This window comes from Neopsephotus bourkii, unplaced genomic scaffold (genome assembly GCF_033783945.1).
Source record: "Neopsephotus bourkii isolate Nb327-2 ecotype Australia unplaced genomic scaffold, CSIRO-AGI_Nbou_v1 NB_1423, whole genome shotgun sequence".
NCBI lineage: Eukaryota > Metazoa > Chordata > Aves > Psittaciformes > Psittacidae > Neopsephotus > Neopsephotus bourkii.
Genome location: NW_026901900.1, coordinates 2,789,727 through 2,795,859, shown reverse-complemented (window position 1 = coordinate 2,795,859; position 6,133 = coordinate 2,789,727). Strand labels below are relative to the sequence as shown.

The following is a 6,133-nucleotide window of genomic DNA, read 5'->3' as shown; positions in this document are numbered from 1 at the left end:
GCCTCTGTGTAGGTGTGAATGCTTTAACTGTCTTATCGCACAGTTGTCTTTTTCTTTTTTAAGAAACACTTCTTTAAAACAAACTTGCCTGAATGGTTTGTTGGATTTATCTGGTTTAACTTAGGGTTAGCAAATTAAAAGTGAACACTGATTTCAGAGGAATTAAATCAAGTGTCTACAGTTATCATTGTGCAATAGATCATAGGTGTGGAGGTCATAACCTGATCTGGAACTGTAAAACTGCTGACAAGAACAAAGTAGGGAATGATCTACAAGACTTTGATGCAACAAGTGTAGCCATACAAAAGCCTTCCCAGGCTCCCCGATTTTGGTGTGCCAGCTTGAAAGCTCATTAGGGAGCCAGAGTTGTGTGTATTCATGACAGATGCTGGAGGATATTTTTCATCACACTTAGACTTAAACTGGAAAGCAAACAGGAGATTCCTGTTACGTCAGATAGAAAAACTACTTACACAGGCAAATAAATATAAAAAATACCTCAGCCTCAAAACTGATCTCCTGTTTCCTATTAAAATCAGTGTACCTATTCATAATGAATCAAAATGCATGCTCAGGGATGGATGTTTAAAATATAAAGTGGGCATGTTATCTTCTGCTGAGTTCTGAAGTATTCCAAACCATACCTGCCAGGCCATAGTCACATCAGATCTCCTACGCAAAATGAGTTTTGATTAGGTCAGTACTTGGTTAGAAAGACATAGCAGGTGCATCAGAAAGGAAATGTTCATCAGTATATAGCAGACTCCTTTTTGTATGAGTCTTAAACCAGTATTTGAAAGGGCACTATGCCACTTCAAGTCTTCAGGTTGACATAGACAGCTAAGATCTATCTGGCGGTATTGGGTTTCCAAGGTAAGGTTTTGGTAGTAGAGGGACTACAGGGGTGGCTTCTGTGAGAAGCTGCCAGAAGCTTCCCCCATGTCCAAGAGAGCCAATGCCAGCTGGCTACAAGATGGGCCCACCATTGGCCAAGGCTGAGCCCATCAGTGACGGTGGTAGTGCCTCTGGGATAACATAGTTAAGAAGGGGAAAAAACTGCAAGAGCAACTGCAGGTGGAGAGAGGAGTGAGATTGTGTGAGAGCAACAGCTCTGCAGACAGGCAGGTCAGTGCAGACAGAAGGCAGGAGATGCTCCAGGTGCCAGAGCAGAGATTCCCCTGCAGCCCGTGGTGCAGCCCATGATGAGGCAGCTGTGCCCCTGTAGCCCATGGAGCTCCATGGTGGAGCAGGTCTCCACCTGGAGCCCTGGGAGGGCCCCATGCCAGAGCAGGGGGGTGCCCAAAGGAGGCTGTGACCCTGTGGGAAGCCTGTGCTGGAGCAGGCTCCTGGTAGGACCTGTAGCCCCGTGGGGAGAGGAGCCCACACTGGAGCAGGTTTGCTGCAGGACTGGTGACCTCACAGGGGATCCAGATCAGAGCAGCCTGTGGCTGAAGGGCTGCACCCTGCAGAACGGACCCACGCTGGAGCAGTGTGTGAAGAACTGCAGCCTGTGGGAAGGACTCACACTGGAGAAGTTTGTGGAGGACTGTCTCCCATGGGAGGGACCCCAGACTGGAGCAGGGGAAGGGTGCAAGGAGGAAGGAGCAGCACAAAGTGTGATGAACTGACCACAACCCCCATTCCCTGTCCCTCTGAGGTGCTTTGGGGTGGAGGTAGAGAATTCGGGAGAGAAGTTGGAGGAAGAAGGGAGATGTGGGGGAAGGTGCTTTAAGGTTTGATCTCAGACATCATGGGATTTCTCTAAAAAATATAATTTATGCTTACACATGACACTAGGGTTATTTTCTAGTGAGGACAGGAGGCAGCACATGGACAGCTCACTCAACACACAGTGATGAGCAGTGAAATTAAGTTTTGATTTTAAGCAATTCCTGATATGCTGCATGCCATTTAGGTAACTGTCTACTGTCCAGGTATGCTTTTATGTTTAATACAAAGATAGGCTGGAGAAACAGGTACTACCTCATCTGGAACAATGCTATAGACGTGAAGTTTCATTTGGTGCAGTTTTGCGTCAATTTATAGGGCGCCATCACTCTCATAACTGAGAAGTCCAATGGGCTGGAAACAAGCTGCCATCCATTTCAGTCATCTCTGAATGGTAAACAGTTCAGTTTATAAATTCTTTGCCACAAAATTGTCTGCTGCTAATTGCTCTTTTGCATGTAATTATCAGTGAGGATTTAATAAGTATGGAAATACTGTTACATGCCAAAAAGTAAAAATAAAATGAGAAAAAGCAGACTTAAAGAATGTCTGGCAGACAAACTCTTTAATTAAACCCGGAACACCATTCTGGCTGACATCTCTCTTGGTGAACATCTCCGACAGAGAGATGAGGTTTTATAATACTTCAAGCAGAACAAGTAATAATTTGCTTCTACAGCTGGAAAGGTTCTGGCCTTTGCCTCTAGGTTACCAATGTAGGTGAAACCTAGAAGCGGTTTTGAACTGTCGCTAGACTTGTAGGAGTAGCTCCAGCTCTCACTTCCTTTACATCTGTCTCTTAAAGAACCACAGGGTTTATGCTGGAGGTAGAACATAGGAGGTGGGGCTAAGAAACTGAATTGTCCTCTCAAGGATTTTCTTCTTGTTTCTGATTAGGAAAAAAAAAGATGAAGGTGAACAAATAACTTCACAGTGACACTTTCTGCCTACTGTCAAATGGCAATGGAAGTTGAAATTTACTTGAAATTTTCCTCCTGTGGTCACAGTCATTAGACAATATTGATCAGAAGACAATCATAAATCTCAAATACAAAAGATAATAAGACTGTATATAGCATAGTAAGGTTCCTAAATCTAGATCCCATGTAGTTAATAGCTAAACTACTGTTTGCCACTCTGAGAGAAAAATCACGTATTGCCGTAAGCTATCAAAGAAAATGAAGTGGAAGGAAGATTTGGTATTTTCACTACATTTCTCTAAAGGGAAAACATCTAGATTTAGGGTTGTTAAGCAGGTTAATGACCTGTTGCACAAGACTAAAGAATAAATTATTTACTGAGGAAGAATGAGTAGAATGCAAATCTGAAATGTATTTTCTTGAGTGAAAAAAAAATAGATCTCTTGCTTTAATTTTCTTAATTGTTGGTTTTTAGCTTCATTAAGTGGTTCTGTGTAGACCTGAAAATACCTTTCTAATTTCATGAAAAATACTGAAACAAAATCGACCAACTTTGGCTAAGCATGAGGCTGGTACTAAAAGCTGTGGGTGGGAAGTGTTACAAGCTTGCTTTCACTATTCCTGGTGCAATTCCTTAATGTGAATCTATTGCCCAAAGGAAAACAACCTACAGAACTAGTGAGAATTTTGTTTTTCCTGCCTGCTCCAGTCTATATTATTTCTTTCTCTGAGGATTAGGAAGGTGACAATTATGGTGAGACATTTTGTGTGTGATATAGTATTTACCAGGAACTCTTGAGACCAATTCATGGAGAACAGATGTGGCAAGAGTATTCAATCACTGTTGTATTCACTTATTTTAGATTTAAATTGCTAGCCTAGATGCAAGAGGCCATGCCTAATCATAAGCACACTGAGCTTTCTAGATCTTCATACTTGATTTTATTATTAGTAGCAAAAAGAGACATCACACTTAAATATCTTTGCATTTGGCCAAATGAACTCTGAAGGCATTCTGGCCCACTCTGTTGTTGCTAGCAAGATTTTTTTTGACATAGTTCTTCAGGCATAGTTTTCCTTACTATCATTGGAGAGGATGGTCTCAGTCTGGGAGCTATTTTTCATGTCTGAAATTAAAGTGAAACTTCCAGACTTCTCCCTTTTTGAGGGTTCATTATGAATTCCTCTTAAATATCATTACTGAAGCTCTAAAATGAAGATAACACCACTAGGATGGATTTGATGTCTGTTTTACCTGAAAGATTTCTGCATTCCATTTGTGACTGATATTGTTATAAGGTAACCCTCTGGAGGGCATAGCTTTTTTCAGATCATTTTTTTTGCTTTCTAAACTAGAACAGGAAAAGAATAAACCCTAGCTGATTGGATCACCTTAGCAGCATATTTCTTTAGGACTTCTGTATCACAACAAATTAGATCATTCTGCACTGATGTGATATATAATTCCTGTATCTCTGTGCCGTCAGCTCCTTGGGCTTGGTTTGAAGGGATAAGAATTAAGCTGCAGCATTTGAGTGAAATTGTTTTTTGTTATTGGAATCACAATATTTTTTTTATGGGCAAGAGAAAAACTACCACAACTAGCACACAGTATGACTCATACATATTGGGAACCTAAATTCTGTCAGCATCAATTGGACATGAAGAACATCCATTGCTTTGAGACTTTGTTTTCATGTAGCACTACTAGCCAAAAGAAACTATTTCCTGTTTGCAATTCAGCGCACACTGGTTTTATTATTTCCTTTGACTCTTCCTCCTGTTTCAATCACTGCTTATTAAGAAATCTTCCAGCTTTACTTCTAAGTATGTCTTGGTGCACCAGTTGAGCATAGCTAAGTTAAATACTAGATCTGCCACTTGAAAATATTAATTGATGGAAAGAAATGAAACAGTAATGACAGCTGAAACAATAGCTGTCTTTAAAAATTCTCATTTCAGCTGTTGTCGAACTTGTTGATCTTTAGTGAAAAGTGAAGTATGTACTTTAATGGAATATCATTCTCGCTGCATCTTCCATCATCATATTATAGGTTATGATTGCTACATTTTTCTCCTTTTACTGTAAAAGATGACTCTTTGGAACAAGAAGGGCTGATTGCTCCATTAGTTCTTGATATCATTCAGCACTTAGGACAATATTCATTTCTTTTGCACTTTATTTGCATTCTCTAATCTCTGGAAATACCCTGGAAAATCTTACACCATTTGATGACCCAAACAGAGAATATTTTTCTGCTGAACCCTTTCCTAGAAGTGCAGCCTTATTCCCTAGGCATTTATATTGAGCATAAATTATGACAGCTCTTAAGATGAGATATGTGAATTTTGGCAAATATATCTTAAACCCCTTGCATTAAATTGCCATGAAAATCAAAACAAATAAACGAGCTAGGTAGTGAGTTTCGTGGATTTCAGTTGGAAGCAACTCTGAATGTATACCAAAACTGCAAGGTCTAACAACATATAAAATTGAATTACTAGCTTCCATTTTGAATCATCACCTGATTCTGTTTTCACAGAAGTTTTGCTCTCTGACTGGAACAAGGATGAAAAGCTGGGACTTACTTGACTTGATATGCCACCAACTGTATGTGCCAAAAAGTGACAGCTTGAGTAAATGATTTTGTCAAAACAGAAAGTATCAGTAAGGAGGCAACACTGAGGGATTCATAGCAGTTTCTTAGAAGCAGTGGTATATATTCAGCTATTACTCCTTTTTCTTTTTGCCAAGGGTTCTGATTAGTCAGCTTTTTCATATTAAATAACTGTGAATGCAGATAATTCTGTAACTTACTAATGTTGAACGTTACTGAGCATATGTCCATAAAGGAATGATTCTAGAATAAGACCCATGCAAAGTTATTGAACTATAGCTGACATCAAATAACTTTCTTAGAGGAATATTATTTTACATTAAGCATACCCACATTGTAAGTTTTCTACAAATATTCTAAAAGACCTATGTTGGGGACCACCTCCATGTATAAACCTTACTTTTCAGAAGTAGCCACTGTTCTTACTTTCTTATTGCTCTTATGCTATATACTGCACACATCAGGAAGGATCAGGTGAGGGTGCCAGGGAGTCAAATACTTACCAGAAATGACAGTGAAAGAATAAAGTACTTAGTAACGAGAATCTGTAACTTCTTGGGGTACCCAAGTGGGTTTGAATACAGAATTCCATATTTGACTGGAGTATTAATAATTCAGATAAATTATTGTAGAGAAATCTAGGAAAAAATATGTCCCTTTTTTTCTTTTTTCCTGCTATAAAACTTAAAGCTTCAACATTTTTACTGGCTCAAAAAAAGTATTTTATGATGAAGACCCACAGTAAAGCTCAAAATGAAGAGAAGGAATTCGTAATTCAGTAGCCCTAACTGCAGAGATAAACAAAATATGTCATTTGATGACATATGTGACCCCAAGTGGCAGTTTTTCTTCACCAGATGTCATTTA

At 39.4% G+C, this 6,133-nt stretch overlaps 1 long non-coding RNA gene across 1 annotated transcript; it reads left to right on the top strand.

Moving 5' to 3' along the window:
- The first annotated feature begins 1,599 nt into the window (after positions 1-1,599).
- LOC133220128 (uncharacterized) lies at positions 1,600-5,731 on the top strand. Its single transcript, XR_009727643.1, has 3 exons — positions 1,600-1,723; positions 1,811-1,915; positions 5,192-5,731. It is a non-coding gene; the product is annotated as an uncharacterized LOC133220128 (long non-coding RNA).
- Positions 5,732-6,133: the final 402 nt, after the last annotated feature.